At 42.1% G+C, this 23,036-nt stretch overlaps 1 protein-coding gene across 4 annotated transcripts in view; it reads right to left on the minus strand.

Moving 5' to 3' along the window:
• The window catches only part of Mtmr2 (myotubularin related protein 2), a 55,346-nt gene that overhangs the window by 26,555 nt on the left and 5,755 nt on the right, over positions 1 to 23,036 (minus strand). The window contains exons 2-3 of one of the 4 annotated variants that reach the window (XM_052189115.1): positions 22,367 to 22,437; positions 21,070 to 21,187 (exon numbers count right to left, since the gene is read on the minus strand). The exons of 1 other annotated variant lie outside the window; for it this stretch is intronic. The gene's annotated coding sequence lies outside the window, so the exon portion shown is untranslated. Of the gene's footprint in view, positions 1 to 6,842; positions 6,911 to 21,069; positions 21,188 to 22,366; positions 22,438 to 23,036 lie in introns of all 4 variants that reach the window. 2 more of the 4 variants (XM_052189116.1, XM_052189114.1) reach the window with 2 other exon arrangements.

A 23,036-nucleotide genomic window follows, 5' to 3' on the forward strand; every position in this document is an offset into this window, starting at 1 on the left:
AGAACTAATTTGCCCCTGATATAATAAAGGGATTCCAATTTCTGGGGCTCCTACATTTTATACTGGTGCAAATAAACCAGGAAAAGCAGGCTATAGGTCAGAAAAAAAGCAAGTAAAGTATCTCAGAGGCCTTATAATTCAGTTCAACAATCACAGTAATCAACCACAGAGTTCTTATTGTATTACTAGAAATTTTGCAGAATCTCTTAATATGGTAACTGACTCACAATATGCAGAAAGAGTTGTTTTGCATACAGAAACTGCTGAACTTATTCAGGATGATTCCGAATTAATTTCACTACTTAAGTCAGATACAAGTTATAAGAAATAGAAATCACCCATTGTATATAACACATATCAGATCCCATATGGGTCTACCAGGACCTCTAGCACAAAGCAATAATGAAATTGATCAACTATTAGTAGTTGCTAGAAGCTTCAGAATTTCATGAGAAATACCATGTTAAGAGCAAAGGTTTAAAAAGGATTTTTCTATCACTTGCAACAAGCCAAGGATTAATATATGGAAATTTCCTACTTGTTTACATAACAAAAATCTATCACCTGGGGGAGTAACCCAAAAAGTTCCCAAGGAATTTGGCAAATGGATGTGTTTCATTTTGCAGAGTTTGGAAAATTTAAGTATGTACACCATACCATAGATACATGTCTGGACTTCAATGGGCAACTGATTTAAATCTGAAAAACCTGATTCAGTAATTACACATTTATTAGAAGTTGTGGCAATTATGGGGATGCCTATACAAATTAAGACTGACAATGCTCCAGCATATGTCTCTAGTAAAATGAAACAATTTTTTACATATTATAATATAAAGCGTATCACAGGTATAACCACACAATCCAACAGGACAAAAAGAGATGACTAAGAAACAAAAAGGAGTAACAAAAACCCCCAGAGACAGATTGCATAGTGTTTTATGGACTTAAAATATTTTGACAGTGAGTGAACAAAAATTAACAGCTGCTGAGACACTGGACTTTGGGAAGAACTGATGAGTAAATCAGCCTGTTTATATTAGGGATGTCCTAACCTCAGAATGGAAGGCAGGAAATGTCCTGTACTGGGGAAGGGGTTTTGTGTTTGTTTCTACAGGAAAAGAAAAGCTGTGGATTCCTTTCAAAGTAATAAAAATTGGATTTGACAGGGGAGACTTCAGAAGATCTTGGCTGCAGACAGAAAGAAAGAAGTCAGAAAGACCACCAAAGCAAGTAATTTTGTATTATAGATCCCTCTGCATGGGAACAGTTCTGAGCTGGCTGAGACATGAAAATGTCTCTAGACAGGACTTCAGCTATGCACAGCTAACAAATCTTGTAGGCTACAGAGTCCTCATGACTTATTATTACATGCCATCCTTGGTTATATAGTCTAAACTAGCTTATAAAGAAACACTTGCTCAAACAGAGAACAAAGAATTATCTTTGCTGAACTGTACACATCACACATTCCATACATATGTTAATGCAGAAATGTGTATTACCTGTCAAAATTTGTATTTATAGAGATAAATAACCAAAGTAGCAACCCTGAAAAGATTCACCTCAAGGATGCTAGAAGGATACTGAGACATATTATTTCAGCATCCTGCTTCATCCTATCTCAGACTGCTTCAATAATGTTTCCTCAAATATCTGCATCCAGGACAACTTCTATATGGCTGGTCAGATCATCCAACATTACAGACCATTCCAGTCAAGACTTCAGTTAAATCCTGAACTTTCTCAACATACGAAGACTGGACAGCAAATGTTATAGCTAGCTTCCTTAAGACTGACCTGCATTTCAATTTTTTAGGGTGGCATCAAAATGAAAACAATGCCCCAAATCATCAGAAAACAATTTTAAGAGAATGATGCCTCCATTCCCAAAAGGTGGGATGGATGTTGTTTTGGTCATTAAATAGATGATGAATGTTTGTCACAACTTAAAGGAGTTGGATACAAGTTATTATTAATCTTAGCCAGGGAGGAAACAAAATGAAGGAGGTTAGATTCGGGGATTTGTTTTCTTTTTCTTCCCTCTATCTCCTTTCTCTCCTATCTAGTGTTAGGAAGGAAAGGATGAAGAAGGGATGAAAGAAAAGGGGGAAATAGATGAATAATAAGACAAAAGGGTAGATTTTTGAATCTACTTTTATTCCCAAGAATGTCAACAAGACAAATATTTTGGTATAGAACTTTGTACAGTGATACAAACTATGGTTATATTTGGTTACCCTGGTATAGAGCTTTGTATATTGATACAAATTTAGGATCATATTCTGTTTGCTACAACACACTAAGGTATTGTACCTATGCAATTCATTTAAAATGCAATGTGAAATTCTAGTCCTTGAAAATTGCTATTACAAACTGTTTAGGATATTTAAGAAATGCAAGTTAATAGTAAATCAATCAAACTTGTTGTCATGTTAGATATTAGTTTAGTTAATTACAGAAATCTGCTTCCTAGGTTGAACAGATAGTGAATCGCTAGAAACAAGCAATGTTTGCTTATTCAGATGTACTATAGATAAGACAGTTTTCAAAATACTCAGAGATCCAAAGAATACAGCATTTAAAGATGTTTAATCATTAAAAGGCTTTTATGAACATGAGACAGGGCCAGGCGGTGGTGGCACATGCCTTTAATCCCAGCACTTGGGAGGTAGAGGCAGGCAGATTTCTAAGTTCAAGGCCAGCCTGATCTACAGAGTGAGTTCCAGGACAGCCAGGGCTACACAGAGAAACCCTGTCACGAAAAACCCCAAAAAAAAAAAAAAAAGAAAAGAAAAAAAAAGAAAAGAAAAGAAAAGAAAAGAAAAGAAAAGAAAAGAAAAGAAAGAAAGAAAGAAAGAAAGAAAGAAAGAAAGAAAATGCGACAGTCTACTCCTGGTAGCAACTCCATTCTACTTCAAAGAAGATGATGCACGGTGACAAACCTCCATAATAACATTTTTGTTTCAAAAGTGGCAAGCTAGCCGCTGGGAAAACTGTCCTTGCTTCAACTGCACAGAATGGACAAGCAAGATGCAGGAAAGTCTACAGCTGAGCTGTGCCAAGACAAGGTAAGCAGTCCTTCATAATTCCTGCTCCAGAAAAAGTCTGTCAGACACATGGGCTGGAAGGATGAAGGTGGATGCTCTGTCCACACGGAGAAATCGTGGGGAACTGTTCAATCCATTTTCTCTGTCATTTCTATGGTTTTGGAAGCTGCTTGCTCTGCACTTCCTACATACTCAGGTAATATTTATTCCTTCAGGTCTCTGATGAGGTTGAAGACTAGACAGTTATAGTCTCACAATTAAGCTTAACTTGTTTAGGTTTTTATTTGTTTGTTTTTTTTTTTAGTTAAGTATAAGAAGATGTTTTAGGTTGATAGTGCAAATTGTAATAGAAATTGATTTAAGTACAAAACTTGGCACTCACTAAAATAGGACAGATGGTAGAATACTTTCTCAAGGATGCCAAATACATATAGACTTACCTTACTTAGTTTTCATACTTATTATTGTATATAGTTTGTTATTAGAAAAAAGTCTTTTATTAGACTAAAAGGGGAAAATGTTGGCATAATGTCATCACGCACTGTGAAAAGATTATACTTATATTATTCAAATGCTGATTTCTATGGCCCTATATCTGGTTGCAATCCAGAAATGGCATTGTAATGCTTATTCTGAGAATCTCATGTTTCAATGTTATGAAAGCATTGCTTCCCAATTACTTCTGATTGGTGAAAAAAAAAAGTTGATCAGCCACTGACTGGGCAGAGGAGATAACAGGAATAGACTTCTGAGCCCAGCCAGGGCAAGGGTAGAGGGAGAGAGAAGATTCACCACAGTTTGAGTCTCAGATTTAAAAGTCTGGGCTTGTAGGCAAGAATGCGCTGGTCAGCCTTTAAGTTCTCTGTTCATACAAATGAAACTGGAGGACAGCAGGGTGTGCGTGTGTCACAGCACCGTCCCTGTGATTATGTCAGACACACACACTGGCAGGACTGCCGAAAGCTGCTGTCCTTATCAAATGCTGCCCTTCGTGAGCATCTCAGACTAAGGGGCCACAGCACAGAAGCACAGCTTTTTCCCTTCTCACATAACTGTGTATGATGGACGTTCTGGTCGCCGTGGCTACTATTACACCACATCTGATTTCTACTGTCCCCTCCTCCCATTTCTCCATTACTCAACTTCATGTCAAGATCTGCTCTGCCAATTGTTCCATAAGCCCAAACCTCATACCATTCCATACAGGCTGTTTTAGCTCCGCCCACTTACTAACTTTCCTATCAGCCTCAGTGAAAGCCTTCCAGTTGGAACTGAACTCTCCATCTTAGGTTTCCACAGTCTGTAACTGCACTCAATCACTTTCCTCACAATACTGCAGAGTCTGAGCTGCATGGTCCCCTCCCGTTTAAATCTTAAGCTGCCAGACAGTTAAGAACCTTGTAACTGGCAAGGCACTCCATCTCAGGGCAAATCGTGCAGCCTGATAACATGACTCATCAGCCACGCCACTTCGCTCCGCAGGATTCCTAGGTGCACACTGCATCAGCCAAGCCCACATCCGTTGCTCCTGCTATGCTCGCCCCTTCTACTACTCATCAGCTCTTAGCTACATGTGCTCCTTACCGAGCTACTCAGTTTCTTCCACCCACTTTCCCTGCTCAGGGCATCCATCAACAACTCCCCTCAAACACGTGTGCTGTGATGTTTACTCCACAGAGACCACTGCCCTGGCATCTGCAGCAGACTTCTCCCATCTCACTGCCTCGGCTGACATCTCCCAGGAATCTACTCTCTTGAACGCCTTTGAATTAGAGCAGCTTTTTCAATTTTTCCACAACTAATAAATACAACCACCATTTTTCTAGCTGAGTTCTTTTGTTTCTATAGTAGTATACTTTTCTGTTTCACATATAGAAGACTTCTGATATAAGTGGCCTTTTATACAACTGGTTATAATCCTTCCTTGTTAATCACACCTTACTCACAAAGGGCTTTTCCTGGTCACCTGGCCCATTCCTATTTCTTTCTATTCAGAACTGCTGTCTAAAACTGTGACAATTTTACTGTCCACTAGGATGCATTCCTTATCCACATTTCCGCTTCATCAACATGGACATTATCAGTTTTGGAGCAATTCTGCTTCTATAATCTTTAACCTGAGGGACTCAATTTCTCACCACAGATGTTCTCCGTTTCCAGGAACCTTTCGGCGACTCTTAGCCTAATTCACCAGTCCTTCAATGCTTCCATTCTTCCTTACCCACTGCTCTCCCGTGCCTGCTCCCTTCCCCTTCCTATCCAACTTGTCCTTAAATCTCACATGCCGCTGGCATTGATAAGATACTTACAAAGTCCTTGTTGGGTAAATCCATAAGAGAAAGAACCAGGACCACAGAACAGGGAGACTGAGACCAAACCCCTCAGAGGCTGTGGGAAGCCCTACCCCAGCCCACCTCCAGTGACCTGGCTCCAGCAGGCCACATCATCATCAGCTGCCAAGATACAACACAATCCCCCTGCTGCCATTAAGTGCATATTATCCCTGTGCACATGTGCTACACCCCTTATTAAAAGCCAGTGCCTTCTTTCTCTTCCTGCTCTCTTTCCCCTTCCACACTTGCCCAGAGGCAGCCTCTGCACTGCATCCCACGCCCCAGTAAACCTCTTGCATGAGATCTGTTGCATGGTGTGATGTTTGCTGCATGCCTTAGCCCACACCCAAGTTACTCGGCCACTAAATCATAACATTCGTTATGACTCAGTAGGATATCCTGGTGACTGTGCACTTCCCAATCATGGAGTCACACCGGGACCCTATCCCTTGTCCCCAATCCCCCTGCAACAGACTCACTTTCTGACTCACCTAATGCTGACACCCAATCAAGTTTTCCCTCCTGTCTGAGTAAATGCTTCCCTGGATCCGAGGGAGCAACTACTGAGTTTCTACCCCCAGTCATGGTCTTTAAGACTACTACTGAAGTTCTTCATAGAAACCAACCTCTGAATATTTCCTTGAGTAAGAGACTTCACTTTTGAGCTTTTGTTTTTTTTTTTTTTCTTTTCTTTTCTGTTGTGTTGTGTTCTGTTGTCTTTTGTTCTGTTTTTTGCCTTCTGGCTTTATTTAAGAGTCCTGGTACCTAGTACCTGTGTCTCCTCCAGCATTTAGCCCTGGCCCTTGAACTGTGAGGTGACAATCCACTGTTCGACTTGTGCCACCATCTTAATTCAGTCCTCCCCCAGTCCTTGGGACACCTTAGGCTTTCAGACCTTGAGCCTTGTACCTCAACCCAAGAGAACCGCATCTTCAGCCATACCTCCAGGTTCCCCTTTGGCATGCCTTCTGGAGAACTTCTGACCTAGCACCCAAGTTAAAGGCCTCTAAACTCACCTGCCTTTGCAGTGGAATTTATCTCAATACCCCTTAGATAAATAATCAAAATGGCTGCCCAGCAGCACTCTAGATCTGGACATTATTAGGAACCTCTATAGATACCTCCAGCAATATGGGAAATGGAGGGAGATTCTATGTCCAAGCCTTCCCTCTGTTCTTCCTGTTCCTGTTCCCCTACTCAGCTTCTTCTAGCTAAGTAATCTGAATAAGAGGAAACTTCCATTATTCTTGACTGTGCTAAGAGCCCCCTGATCCCCTGCTAGTCTCCACCCACAATTACTTCTCTTCTGACTCCCTCAGCAACAGGCTGCTCTAACCATGCCACTCTGGCACCCACTTTCAGCCCACTACCAGCCACACCCCTACCCTACCACTCTCCTGCTGCTCACCGGGACAGCCTCTGTCTCTCCCTATCCACCTAACTCCACCTCAGTTCTCACCTTGCAGGAAGTTGCTGAGGTGGACGGCCTGGTCAACATACATGTCCCCTTTGCATTAAGTGAACTCCCTTAAATAGAAAGAAAAAACATTAAAAACAACAAAAACAAAAATAAAAACAGAAACAAAACAAAACCTGGGGTCTTATACCTCTAATTCATCTACTTTCATTAAAGAATTCCAATTTATTACCAAACACTATAGTCTCACCCTCTGCGACATATATATGATTCTAAATAACAATTAACTTCTCAAGGAGGCAGTCTGATGGGGATCTCCAATGGGACTACAATACTCCTGGGGGTGTATTCTAGCTAGAGATCAGTTTACAACTTGCCTCCTGACCAGTCTCCAATAGGTTATCCAGACAAACATGAAAATCCATCTCACTTTCTAGAACGCCTCACAACAGCCTGCTTACAGTACACGGTAAATCTCGATCCTGAAATCCCAAAGGACAGACGGCTCTTCATGACCTATTTCTTTACCCAGAGTTGCCCCAATATTAGGGCCAAGCTTAAGTCCTTAGAGGCAGGACCCATAACCCCACAGGCAGAAGTCTTCGTGCTGGTGGGAGAGGTGAAAAAGGCCATAAACGAAAATAACAAATGCGGACCAGGGCCATTCAACCAGCGTCAGCTACTTCCCAGGCTCCCTTGACCCTACGGCTCTAGGGCCACCAAGTCTCTGTCTCAGATGTACTCAGGAGGGTCACTGGGCCCCACCGCCCTAAGCCCCACAGGCCACCCTGGCCAAGTCCAAGTGCCCAGAGAGCAACACAGGGCTGCTGATTTGCCGCGAGTTCCTCATAGCACAGAGACATCAGATGCAGATGGCCCTCCAGGCCCCCTTTAGGCCTGGCCATGGACGACTGAAGGGGTGCAGTCTCCCTTGGCCTGAGCCCTGTCATCTCTAACAGGGAGCTCTGGGTGAGCAGTATGGTAACCCATCTCCTTCCTCCTGGACACCAGGGCCACTTACTCAGCCTGATGCAGTTTGGGGACCCACCTCTCCTTCTCATTTCCCTACAGTCAGGGCAGGGGGGCAGCCTTACCAACTCACCAGACCCCACCTCTCAACTACATTTTCAGGGGTCTTCCTCTCACCCATTCTTTTCTGGCGGTGCCAACCTGACCCATTTCCTTACTGGGAAGGGATCTTCTAGCCAAAGTGGCCTCTATTTCCTTTGAACCCCCCATTTGCCTGATCCCCCAAGCCAACCAGAAGCCCTTTTCCTCCTCCTAGCCACCCAACCTACTGGTTCCAACACAACATTTCCTCAGGAAGAGGAAGGGAGATGGGGGGAGGGAGCAGAGGGAGAGAAAACAGAGGAGGAGAAGACAAGGAAGACAGGAGGTCTCCATTAGAAGCGATGAACCAGTAGCACATGCCTGAGTAAAATGCACCCCAGGACATCAGACTGATGGAGCAGAAATAACCTAGAAAGATTCAAACACCAAGTATTTACGGTCCACAGCTGGTGAAATAGCCAGTCCAGCCACTAGAAAAGTTTACTAGGGACTATCCCCAGGAATTGCCAAAACCAAATAAGAGTCTCTCTCATTCATTTGTAAGCTAGCTGAAGATAAGCATCAATCAATTAATTTACAAACTATTTCACCCCTTTAGCACCTCCATACTTGCAGCTAAAAATCCCAATGGGGCCTACAGCCTGATTCAAAATCTCCAGTTCATCCATTCTGCAGTGGTCCTGCTCAGCCCTGTGATTGCTAACCCTTACACAACACACTCCTGCCCACTATCCCCTCAGGAACCTCTCATTTCTCAGTTCTGAACCTCAAGGATGCTTTCTTTCTTATTCCCTTTGACACTCAGTCACAAAACATCCTTGTTGTCACTTGGACTCACCTTAACACTCCCGTCTCTACCTAAGGCTCCTGGACTGCCCTACTCTAGGGGTTCCAGGATAGCCCATACCCATTTGGCCAGGTTCTAGCTGGTTATCACCTCCCTCTCTTTCTCTTTCTCTTCGCCCCCTCTCCATATCTAAAATTATACAGTCTGTAGATGACCATCTCCTCTGCAATCCCTCCCTACAAATGAGCTAAACTGACACCTCTGCTCCTCTAAAAGACTTCTTGTACAGTTGGGGCTAATGAGTCTCTCTAAGGTCCAACTGTCAACCCTTCAGGTTACCTACTTGAGACTAACCATTACCATGGATATAAAACACCTAAAGCAGCCCCATGCAGTCCCCTCTGCCAAAAAGGAGATGTTCCCATTCCTGGGAATTGCTAGGCTCTTACATTCCTAAATGCCCCCATTCCCCTCCCCACCAGCCCACTGTATGACCCTCACACAAACCCCTTCTTACCCATTACCAAGCACAGGCCCTCATCTAGGCCCCTGCTCTATCACTCTCAGACCTGACCCATCCCTTCTCCCTCTCTGTAACAACAAAAAAAAAAGAGGGATATGTACTTGGGATCCTAGGCCACCAACTGGGACCTTCCTTTACACCTGTGGTATAGCTGTAAAACAAACAAACAAACAAACAAACAAACAAACAACCTTACCAGATGGGCAGCCTTCACACTAGATTTAGCAGCTGCTGAGCTCCACATTTGTGAATCTAAGAAAGTAACTTTTAGTCACCTCGCTATCATCTCCTCTCACAACCTGCCCCACCTCAGCATATAAAGGCTTATAACCTCTACCTCCCATCTAGATTATTTCTCTCCAGGGGGCACTAGTAGAAGATACTGCACTTGATTTTCAATCATGCCCACCCCTCAACGTCTCAAATCTTCTTCCCCAACCAAATAGAGATCACTCCCATCTCATTCTTGCATTGAAAAACTAGAGGAACTACTGCCCCATCCTCGAACATACAAGAGGACACATTTGCTTCCGGCCATCTATACCTGGTACACATATATAAGGGGCCAAAAATGCAGGCTATGTCATAAATCAATACTGGGTGCTTGAGGTACAGACCCTCCAGGCCCACACTACTAATCAACAGCCTGAACTAATAGCTTTCACCAGTGCACTCTAATTTGCATAAGGACAATCCCTATCCATCTACACAGACTCCAAATAAGCCATTCACATTCTCCTTTCCCTTGCTGCCATCTGGAAAGAGTTTGGACTACTTACAACAAAAGAAGGATCCATAACCAACTAACACCAAATTATAGCAATGCTAAAAGCCTCCCATCTCCTCACAGCTAGAGGACCTGACTGCCAGTCATAACCAAGCCAATGATGACAAAGCGGCTAGAGCTGCAGCCCTTGGAACCTGGACTCATCTCACACAGCATAGGACATCCCCATATCACCTCCTGCCACTCGACAAATGCTGTCCTGTCTACATACCAGCTCTTTCACCATAGTAGTCAAACTAGTTTCCCCATGCTCAAGCCCACCTGCAGCCCTCCCCTGAGGCTATTACCTCCTCGTCACAGTTGTAAAACATCTGTCCAGTAGCACATTCCAGCCCCAGTTCCTGCAGCCCCTCTTTTCTTACTCACCAGGCCAGAGGCTCTCTTCCTGGAACCAACTGGTGACTTGACCTTCCCCACATGCTCACAGTCAAAAGTGCTATGTAAGTACCTTCTGGTCTTGGCGGACACCTTCACAGGGTGGGTAGAGGCAATCCCCACCACCAACAAAAGGGCTCAGACAGACGCCAACATCCTCTTCTGGGAGATAGGTCCCTGCCTCTGCCTCCTTCCAGTTGAACAATGGCCCCAAATTCAGATTTCCCAAACCCTATCCAAGCCCTTTCTATCCCTTAGCATTTTCATATCCCATGCCACTCCCAGTCCCAAAGACCCACTGCTCCAGGTGGCAGCTGAAGATAAATGCTGTCCTATATGACAGCTGAAGACCTGACACCACTGTCCCAGTCATGGGGACCACAGGAGCCTCAGGCAACCATCTGGGTAATGTCATTTTAACTGATACATAGGCTATTTAGATTATACCTCCTACTATAATTTATCCTTCTCGGATCTCTAATGATATTGAGGGCTAACTGTAGCTTTAAAAGCATCAAGTATACCAGCTTCTTTCCCAAGGCTACAGCTGCCTTCTCTTCATATGTAAAAATCAGGCCTCAGAACTCACTGGCAGGGCAGTGGTGGCGCACACCTGTAATCCCAGCACTTGGGAGGCAGAGGCAGGCGGATTTCTGAGTTCGAGGCCAGCCTGGTCTACAGAGTGAGTTCCAGGACAGCCTGGGCTATACAGAGAAACCCTGTCTCGAAAAAAACAAATCCAAAAAAAAAAAGAACTCACTGGAGAGCACACTTTACCTTGCTAACAGGCTCTAAAAATGATAAACTCATAAGACAGATTTCAATGTAACTTTTTACTATCCTTTATTTTAAGAAACTTGTTTTGCAATGGACTATTCTCAGTAACCAACTACTGTGTCTCATGGTAAATGATTGGATGAGAAAAAAAATGTTTAAAATTTATACAAGTTATAAAGGTCTAAGAAAGTGTTTTAAGGTATGTAAATGCAAGATCTCTTTCCCTCTGTGCTGTTGTTACATTAAGACTTCAAAAGTTGAAAATTTTAACATTGATTAGTGGAGTTCTGATAAACTATTAATCTAGCTCTGGTAAGCACTGACTACTAGTGTCATCATTGTCACAAGCTCAAGATTGTACATTTCTTTTGGCTGTCTTCTCACTCATGCTAAAATCATCTCTTTCAATCTATACACCCAATACTCTGGGCTGCCCCACCCAGCTGGCCTTCCCTGCATGCTCCAGCCATTTTGGTTACATGGCCCTTTTTCAGTCTAGCCTTTATTCTCTTGGCCAGTCTCTTGGTCCAGACTATTTCTGTCTCCAGGTTCCTGCCCTGTCTGTGCTCCTGTCCTGACTCCCTTCAGTGATGACAAGTGATATGGAAATAAATCAAATAAATCCTTCCCTCCCCAAGTTACTTTGGTCATTATGGTTTCACTACAGCAGTAAAAACACTAAGACAAGAAGAACCTCCTAAGGACAGAGGTAGAGACCAAACTAGCAATAAAAATGTAAATAAAAGTGACCATAAGGCACACAGGGACCAGAATCAACAGCTTGGTAAGACAGCAAGGACAAGGGATGAGTCAAAATATGATCCCAAGTCTTCTAATCAAGAAGGCACTCTGCCAACTACACAACAAAGTAGAAAACGGAGTCGTGTGTGAAACCGTAGCATTAGTTTTGGAACTTTGCAGACAGAGTTGGCATGTGTGCTGCCATAGGTACTGGAGGCTGAAGGTTCTGGAGCCCACACACCACGCATCTGCGCATGTGTGACTTATCCATTTACTCGGTGCTGACTTAGTCATGACTTTATGCTGCGTGAGTACACTGTAAAGATGCACAGAGTTCAATATTAGGTATGCAACCAGGGAACAGGCACCTAAGGAAGGGGCCTATTCAACTATGCCCCTTATTGAAAGTAATGCTCTAAGACTAACTTTAAAAAGAAATACTACAGGTACACAGAGAAGGATGGATTAACTGTAACCAAGAAAGGTTCAGGCTGGTAACATTCTGGACGAATTTGGTTTATCAGGAAGTTACATCACTTAATAGACAACCAAAAAAACCATGGTATGACACCCGAGATACACAGAAGATACAGCTGACTAAACAGATGGGGAATACAGAAAGAATATAAAATGTTGATTTCATTGAAGGTGAGATTCTCACAAATCTCCTGAAGTTGATATGTTCACTGAACAATGGAGAGATTAAAGCTGGGTAGTAGCTATATCGAATCCAGAACACTTTACTGATACAAGAAGTAGAGAAAGCATTGAGTATTTACTGGTTAAACTATACATCTACTGGTGTACAGACTGCAAGTTAAACGAGATCTCCAGAGTCCAGACATGCATTCCCAAAGGAACAATATGAACCCCATAGGTGTGAATAAAATGGCCCTTTAAAAAAGAGCCAAACAGAACAAAAAATGTAAATCTTATTTTGTTCTCTGACATAGACTCTCATGTAGCTCAGGCTAGCCTTGAACCCCTAATCCTTCTATCTCCACTGCTCAACTGCTAGCATTACAAGCATGTACCAACAAAAGCAGAAAGAAAACTATTATTTTAAACAAAAAACATAGTAGATAAAATTATATCCACTATGTGAACATGGGGGGGGACAGAACAGAAAGAAATGTGTCTAAAATACTCCTTATAAGGATAATAATTTTTTTTTTTTGGTTTTTTTTGGATTTGGTTGTTATGAGACAGGGTTTCTCTGTATAGCCATGGCTGTTCTGGAATTCACTCTGTAGACCAGGCTGGCTTCGAACTCAGAAATCTGCCTGCCTCTGCCTCCCAGAGTGCTGGTATTACCAGCTTGTGCCACCACCACCCAGCAATAATTTTCTTAAGAAATAATAAACACGGGGCTGGTAAGATGGCTCAGCAGTTAAGAGCACTGACTGCTCTCCCAAAGGTCAGGAGTTCAAATCCCAGCAACCACATGGTGGCTTACAACCATCTTAATGAGATCTGATGCCCTCTTCTGTATGTCTGAAGACAGCTACAGTGTACTCACATATGATAATAAATAAATCTTTAAAAAAAAAAAGAAATAATAAACACTGTCTTAGCTCTATGATAACAACTTGCAAGTTTAATTTTATATAAATTTATTAGATAAATTACTTAATACCTACTGAGTACTAAACACATGCTCAGAGCTATTTGTACACTCACAATGATGAAATAAAACAACACATGTAACAGTTCAGCACATTACCTCACAAACAACACCTTACCAACTATTATTTTAGCTAAAAGAAGCTAGAAAAGGATACTTCCTAAGCATTAGAAATCCTAGTTTACAACAACAGAGTTAAATACAAAAGTGGAAAGTTAAATTAGGTGAAATTCTTAACAATTTGCTCTTTGGAGAAACAGAGTTAAGGCTAGAAAGATGGCTCACCCATTAAAGGCTAAGCCCACAACTAAAACACCAAGAAGCAGGGCTGGCCTGTCATCCTAGAACGTGGCAAGCAGAGGAAGGAGGATGGCAAGTTCTGGCCCACCTACAGGCAAATGATGAAATCCTGCTGCACCATGACTGTGGGCATCAAGAGAGCAAACAGATCACCATGGTCAGACAGCGCTGCCGGAGGGAGAGCCCGTGCTGGGAGCACAGGCTGACAGGGCTGACAGTCGGGAGTCAGTTACAAATACTGAAATCATCTGCTAAACTAGGTTTCATGGTTTCCATAACTCTTCAGCTCCTGAGATTGAAAACAGTTCCCAACTCTCCCCTCCCCCAGTGTATGCACAACCAGAACAATTCAACCACTGGAAAACCGTTAGCCTTGTCCTTCAGCAGCACTGTTTAACTGTACTGCATCTCTGTCCATGCAAATCCTTGTCCCTCCGCAGCACTGTTTAACTGTACTGCATCTCTGTCCGTGCAAATCCTTGTCCCTCCGCAGCACTGTTTAACTGTACTGTATCTCTGTCCATGCAAATCCTTGTCCCTCCGCAGCACTGTTTAACTGTACTGTATCTCTGTCCATGCAAATCCTTGTCCCTCCGCAGCACTGTTTAACTGTACTGTATCTCTGTCCATGCTCTTTGAACGGCAGCACCATTTGCTTTTCATTCCCAATTGTTATGGCCTTTTTGTCCAAGCCTGCAAGCAGAAGCAAGAACTAAAACTAGATTAAAATCACAATCCTCTTCTATTAATCTATAGCTTTCAATGGAAACACACATACACACACAAACATGCACACATAAATATACACATACACACAAATATATACATATAAACACAATACAAAACACATATTCATGAACACACACTCAAACACTTTCAACAAAATAACTAGCATGCAGATATTGGTAAGATTCAAAACAAGATAAAATCAAGTGTGTTCTGCCACAGAACACACTCACAATGCTCCATGCCCCAGAGCATTCTCTCTTCAGACAGTTGAGCATGTTATTTCAAGACAGGATGCATAAACAGAACAAATCTTAGAAATTAATGAAGCATTACAGCAAAGCTTGTCAAAATATAGCCAGCACTCTAGAAAACTGTCCGGGGCATCAATTACACTTTACATTATTCATGCAGACAATTTTTCCTATGAGAAATACCCCCTCGTAACAGCCCTATAATTATACTCTAATGTATTAGATTCTGACTATCACCCCGTAAGAAGGTCATTAACAACTCACAAACAGCTGGGATACAACTTAATGGCTGTGTGCGGGCCTAGTAGATGTCAAGGCCTCTGTGCTCAATGACCATCACAAATGCATTTGTCTAAATTTTCAGCATCATTTTTAAAAATGGAATAAACCTGGCATTATTTAAATGCTAATTCCTGGTCTCAGAAAAGAATGCATCCATGTGTCCACACATACCTCTGAATGAACACAACTTAAATCTACACTGAAGGCAGGGACAGAACAGCAAGCGCGCTCACTCTCTCTCCATCCCCAGTCGTCCCCCACTCTGTCAGTGACACAGCTTCACCACCACAAGAACCGAACAGAAACCATCATCTGACTCTTAGTCATCCCCACACATCTGCTCACACTTATCTCTGTTGTTGTACCACAATGTCCTTTTTTCCTTTGTCGCCCTATTCAACACTACCACTGCAGTGCGGATGTGAACCCTAATACAAGCCAGGTATCCTCAGACAGACAGGAACTGTGCTCACCTTTTCTAAACAGTGTCCAAAGGTAAGGTAAAGAGCCTTCTACGGTCCTGGAGTTTCTTTTACTTGGGAACCTCTGACCCCCAGATACACATATTCCAGAGAAATGTTTAGGATGCAAACTTACAAATTAAGAAAATCCCTCCTAAACAAATGAATGTCGGTACCTATTTTGGGGATTCACACCTGGGACTATCAAGTCTACTACCACCAGTACTTTTTAGGAAAATAACAGCAAAGTATTATTGTCTCTGAAATGCTGGTTTGTAGCACTGCTAATAAAAATCATCACTACTTTCTCGTCACATTGTCACTTGGCAGCAATCAACGATAATAAACAGAATACAAAACCCAAGCATTAATAGATCCCAATACTCATGCTCCCGATTCCTCCTAACCCAGGATTCCAAAAGTCAATAAAACTCATCTTGTAAAAGTGAAAATTAGACACAAATGTAACTAGCATCACACATGCTTAACTCAAAAGAGCCCAGAAGTTAGACCCATGTCACCTACTTTTCACACTCCTAGTAAACAAGTCTCAAGAGGGTCCAGGGTCAGGCAGAGATTTTCTACCCCCAGGCTCTCACTGTCACTTCAGTCTCTGGGGAAGAGGCTCTTTCAGAGTGTTCTCTGGTTACTAATGCCAGCTGCCCATGAATATTAAACAATGCCTCCTGAATTCCGATTGGAGAGAAGCTTTTCTAGGAATGCAGACTGTGCTCTCACCACTCACACAATGGCCTGCAGTGTCCTTCCTAAGCACTGCATGTGCTTGGGCTTGGTAGTCATTCTGCTGAAAATTTTACTTAAAAAATAAAAGGCTTGCAGTGTGTTTCATAAAACAAAAACCTTACTGTCAGAATATCTGTCTCCAAACCAGAAAATAACTTCACCAGAACACAGTAAGGGCATGTTTAATCACTTTTTTAAATGCTTTGCCAGTTCTAGTGTTTAAACTTAACCAATCTAAAGGATAAGAGGGGCGTCAGAAATGATGTTTTATCAAGGGAATGGACAGACGAGAGTCTTCACTCAGAGAAGACGGATCCGAGCTCTGCTGGCCTTGGCTGGTGATTATTGGCACTTTGGGAAATGCCAAGGAAGTAAGAACAGATCATCGAGGGCACACGGTAAAATTGTGTCATTTTATTCCCAGATCAATTCAGTGCATGTGATCTGTTAGTACCAACATAAAGTTGAACCAATTTACACTGAAAACAGCTTACAAGACTTTCCCCCACAGACTGGTTTTGCAAAGATTATATTAGAAGTTTAATAAAACTGGTAAACACCAATGCACTGTAATCAAAGTGAATGTCAACATGAGGTGGGAAGGGGCCAGAAGAGGGCGCTCCTGGGCTCCAGCATGAACACATGCATCCGCAGCCACAGCCCTCCACAGCCCTCCTAAAATAACTTCTCAAAATCTATTTTATTCACCAGTCTATAGTCAACAAACAGTTTAAATTAATACTTAAGTAGACTCCCAAGTGTGGCCTACAAGGAAAACTTCCTAATGTATCAGTTAACTGAGAAAAACATTCTAAAGTGAAATCTGTCACTTTCTGTCTCGGGTTACTAGCATGGTGGCCAGCTTAGTCAGTAAGGCTTGGACTGGGCAGCTTTCTGATTTCAGCAAGCACAAAAAACACATGAGCACCAAGACTCTATTTTGTGGGAGTGTTTTGTTTGCATGATTATATGTGCACCAGATGCATGTCTAGTGCCTGCATAGGTCAAAAGAAGGTGTTGGACATCCTGAAACTGGAGTTATGGATGGTTGTGGGCTGCTCTGTAGGAGCTGAGAACGGAACCCTGAGCCATCTCTTCAGACTCTTTATGCATCTGAACAAATGACTGTTGGAGATCAGTTCTAATGCTTTGATTCCATCAGGAATCTGCATGTCCAAACACTGGAGGTCCTTGTCTGCAGCAGGGAGCATTTAGAAGGGCGCCATCCCACGACAACGCTGGCTACTCTCTGACCACGGTGGTCTCGCCGCCTCCACGGCTAGCCCATGCAGCGCCCACCCACCCGTCCACCCGTCTCTCAGTTCTCTAGCTGTGGATCCTGCTCGCATTCCCAGCCATCTGCCTGCTGTGGTTAGTGGTGACGAATCCCAGTAACCAGGAAAAATTAAAACTCTAGAGGCTTGTAATTTATCAGTCAGATTTATATCAGTAAATTCTCACTCCACAAAAGGTTCACTGAACTCAGAGCCAGCTGATATTGATATAAAGTGCCCACCTGATAAGACAAATTGTCCTGTAATTATCCATCATTTACGTGATATTCATAGCTACCTGTGGCTATTTAAAGCCACACACAATCTGGATCATCTTTCTCTTCCTCCATCTCCGTTCCTTCTCTCCTGTCTCTTTCTCTCTCTCCTCTCTAAAACTCCCAGCTCACCTTCTTTATCCAGTGCCCAGTGATTGGTCCCTTGAAATCTTTATTCATTAGAGGAAGGTTCTGCCACATCTCACCTTTTAGGGCCAATTAAAAAAAAAACTTTTCTCTCAAATATAAACTATTGCTCCCAAATATATAACTATTATCATTTTGTAATTTATAAAGTACAAAATACACCTAACACCCAGTCCATCATTTTTGTCAATTAAACAGAACACTCTGTTATCTATCCTAACTTAAAAAAAGACTTAAAACTCATATGTTATGTCCTGGTTAGTTTGTATACTATCTGAAAACTATCTTCTCAAATATATTCTCTCAATGCTAAATAAACTCAGTTGTCTATGAGACGATAACTAGTCTTTCACGCCCATCAGAAATCTGAGAATGACCAATATTATCTGAAAACATAGGAAGCCTAACACAGCTTCCAGAACTTAGACAAATTGTAGAGACAGCTGCCTACCTATACAGCCCCAGTAAGTCAGGAAGCTGGAGCGTCGGTCTTCAGTCTTCCGGCCCAGGATATTCTGACAGACCTTGTAACACAGGACTTATTAAGGACCAGCTTATTCTGTCTCAGCAGAACTAAGCTGTCCTAACCTGTAACTGTGTCCACTCAGGTCTGCAGGAGAGATAGGCAGTTTCCGCCCAGTGGCCACCAACCCACAATGCACAGCCTCACCTGGAGGTAGAGATGCTCAGCTGCTTCTGAGTCCACAGAAGGGGAGCTGCTTTGTCTCAACAACAAAAGAATAACATTAAATGCCACATTCTGTGGATTTCTGACAGTTTTGAAAACTGACTATCTATGTAAAGTAATCTGGACTGCTGTCAGTTAACTACTCTCAGCTATTTCTAAATATCTTGCAAACACCCATGAGCACCTGAGGGGAAAGTTGCTAGCCATAGGAGGATTAGATATGCCCAGCCTTTGAGTAGCTTAAGGCCTCACAAAATTAAACTAATGTTTATGTGTCTTTTGTTCGAGATCAAAACAGCTGCTGGGTGGGTGTCAGGAAGCACAAAGCAGAGCACTTTAAACTCACCACTACATGACTCTTGTAATTTTCTCATGCTACCTGCAAATGTGAATTCATTATTATTAAATAAATTGATGCTATTCCTTAGACTATTCTCTTAGAAAGAGAAGACCTAGATGAAGTGAGAAACTTTGTAATTAGACTTAACTGAACTGATTGAACAAGATGAGCTGTCATCAATTCTCCAACAAAAGAAATTTTATTTAATCAGCAAAATGTACACCCTGTAAACTTTTACTACTTCTGCACTATAACTTACACAGAGAGTAAAGACAGCAGAGCATTTAGGTGAAAATCCAAATTCCAGTTCCATTTTTATCTTAGCAAGGACACTGGAAATGTTTGGGCCTGCTATCTAACAAAGCAGGGCTGTTTTGAGAACCTCAGACTGTACAAGCAAAACAGCTTTGCAACTGTAAAACCAAACCGACACCTAACTGAATGCTTATTAGCTACTGTGATTACACTGAAAAGATAAGTGACCATTTGCTAATCATTTTTTCCATGAATATTTGCTGAAGGAAGTCTTCCAATACAGTATCCTTGAGTATTTCATGCACTAAAGGTGATTATCTGGATTGAACACTAAGACTCTTCTCTAGTTTCTTTTCCTGTTGCTGTGATAAAATACCTGGCTAGTTGCTAGAGCAACTTAAGGAACAAATAGTTTATTTCAACTTACAACTCAAGGGTGAAGTCCATCATTGTGGGAAAGTTACAGCAGCAGGAGTATGAAACAGCTGGCTGCTCACATCCTCAGGGAAAGTCACAGCAGCGGGGCCTGAACAGCTGGTTGCTCACACCCACAGTCAAGGAGCAGAGATGAGTGCACTAGTGCTCGCTCACTCACTTGCTCGCTCTGTTCTGTGCAGTCAACACCCCCTTCCCAGAGAATGATCCCAACCACTACTAAGATAAGTTTTCTTCCCACATGGAATAATTCCCCACAGGCATATCCAGAGGCCCACAGCCCAGGTGATTCTATACCGTCAAGTAGGTGACACTAACCATCACAGACTCTAAAAGAGAAATCTAGGCTACATCTATAACAATAGCATACGTTTAATGACTGAATAAAGTCTGAGCACAAGAAATAACAAGTCAAGTGATCAGAATTTATAGTCTTCATTCTGATTTTAAGCTAAAATTAATGGTAAGCATATACAGTTAAATAATAAGGAAATGTAAGTAACAGTTACATTACAGCTGAGAAATTCTAGTTTTCAAAACATTTCACATCATCATACACATGCAGTGTCATTCTGACGTATCTTTCAGCATGTATGAGACTTCTTAAGTAGGTTCCTTTCGTGGGGAATTAACACCACATAATAAAGTCCTCCTTTTCTTTCTCTTTCCTATTGTAATGCTGGAAGTTGAATACCAAACACAGGCTCTACAACTGAGCTACATTCTCAGGCTAAGTCTCATTTAGGAGACAATATATTTGCAACTTTGACTCTGTGGTTACAAAACCAATAACAATGGTACAGGTATCTGTAAAGCCAAGGATGATAACTGTGCACAGATGAATGACTACTTACAAGCAGCACTTTGTGCACTGAGCCGGGTTTGGCCCCCCACATCATAAAGCAAATGACATGTGAAAAGCATCCTTTAACTAAGACATACCCCGAAACACTCAAAAATTGAGTTGTAACAGTTTACAACCCACTTTCTAATAATTCCAATATCATAGGATTTTTTTTTTAAAAAGTGGGCTAACTTCATTTACTAATACAAGATATGATTCAGGAACTATGGGACACAATATAAAATATGTGCACTAATATAGTTAATTCAAAACCTATGGTTTAAAAGATTACTTAAGATTTTTTAGTAAATACTGACGTATTACAGATACAAGTTAATTTCAATGGCTACAGTCTGGTGTGTGAAGCATCAGGTTTCATCACTCCTAACACTGCTTCACAGAGCTGAAGGGGAAGAAACAATGACAGAGCTGCTCATGACACAGCTAGCCAGCACCTCCCACTCAGACACTAAAAACAGAACTTCGGAATCATATAAAAGTCAATCCACACAGGAATAGGGATGTCCTAGATTAAAAAAAAAAAAGTGCTTTTCCTTACCCAGTGATTTAAAAATCACAATCGGCCACACTTCAGGCTAATGACTGGGAAACAGCATGCCAGCTTCAGGTAAATGGCGCATCTGTGGCATTCAGGGTTTTCCAGGTACAATGGTAAACTGGTTATGATATGAAAATGTAGGACAAAGGAGGGGCTTAGAAACATGAAGCACAGTGAGGCTGTCTAGCAACAATTGCAGCATGACCCGTGAAATCTCCAATCTCAGGGTTGGTACTTAGTACAAAAACACTAACCTTTCCCAGCCTCCCAAATTCAACTGTATTTAGAGCAACAAAGTCTCTTCCCTCATCCACAAAATCTTGGAGTTGGACTAAGACTCCACAAAGCATCTGAATCAATGATGGATTTCAGACTTCTCGGTACAAATTCTTGGACTTGTTCCTGATGATCCAGAATAAGCTGGAAACTACAAACTAAATGTTCATGCAGCAGCACCTGTGACGAAAACATGCAGGCTTCCAGAGTGTCTGAAGCACCGAGTGATCCCGCTGTGCCTAACAGTAATACAGCAGCCACAGCACCAAGCTCTCAAGAACTCAGGAACTGATTGACAGAGAGTTTGCCTAGCATTCTTAAAAGCCGTGAGTTTGATCTGCAGAATCATAAATCAAGTGCAGTGATGCGCTTCTATAATCCTGGCATGAGAGAGGTGGAACAGAGGATCAGAAGTTCATGATCACACTCAGGTACAGAGTATGAGGCCAGGGTGGGCTATATATATATTAGTTGCTGTCTCAGAAAAAACTAATTAATGAATGAATTAATTAAAATGCTGGTACCAGTGCATAGTACAAGAGATAGTAAATACTCAGCAACTTGGAAGGAAACAGAGAGAGAAAGGAGCAGGTAGAAAAGGGAGGGGAAGGCTTGCATCTCACTGCCCTCTTTGTGACTAAGAAAAACAAAAAGTAGTGACATAAGCCAACACAGACGTGCTACCAGAAAACAGTGTCCACACAAATATAATCTGTACCCTATTCATCCTGTCTCATATCAAACTTCAGAGTCCTAAAGGAGAAAAATGAAGGACACAGAAGCATCCCCAAGTCTCAAAGTCAACGGGAAAATTACTGGGTGACTAAAACGTAATGACTGCTTTACCCAGGTAGATGAAATCACAGGATGCTCTTGACTGGAACTTGAATTGAGATTAAAGTTTGAAGTCACTGGTTACTTGTGCACAGATTTTATTTGGGACAATATCGGATTCCAAAGATCTTACTGGAAATGTTAATTTCTGTCCATTTTTTTTTTTTGCAGTTTCCCATTCACTTACATTATAATTTTTGAGATGTTTTATCTTCACTTCTGATGATCTTCAAATGTCAATGGTTCTTAACACATTAACTGTAAACAAACACAAAGGAACTTAGGGGGTTCCGCTACTGAACGAATGAGCCCTGGGATTAAGAATTCTGAATGAGTGTGCAGAGTCTGGGGGCCAGAGAAGGAAGGGAAAGCTTTTGCTTGCATGATTCATGTGATCTTCAAAACATAAAACCGTCCTTGTAAAAGAAAACTATACATCACCAGTCATCTTCCTTTCTGTAGGAAAAACAAGTTGCTCAGAGCTGAAGAAAGTCTTCAGTTCCCTCACGTGCCTCCCCACATCTCCCCACAGCACATGACAAGATCACACCTGGGCTGCCAGCGTGGATCTATGCGAGAAGTGCTCTCTAACTGCAAAGCTGTCTGGACCCCAGGCACCTCATCTTCAGGCACACTCATTTCTGTGTCACACACAGACCCTGAAGTCAAAGAGACTTGGACTCCAATGTCAGTCAAGTCTAAGTTTCAATTTTCTTATCTGTAAAATGGAAAATTTAATACTGTCAAGCTTATACAGGCTTATGTGAGAAAAGAACATAAGTCACTTAGTGTCAGTCAGCAACAGCAAGCCCACAACAAGCATCCAGCGCTATCATTTACATTATACTGTGCTTCTC

Source organism: Apodemus sylvaticus, chromosome 7 (genome assembly GCF_947179515.1).
Source record: "Apodemus sylvaticus chromosome 7, mApoSyl1.1, whole genome shotgun sequence".
Lineage (NCBI taxonomy): Eukaryota > Metazoa > Chordata > Mammalia > Rodentia > Muridae > Apodemus > Apodemus sylvaticus.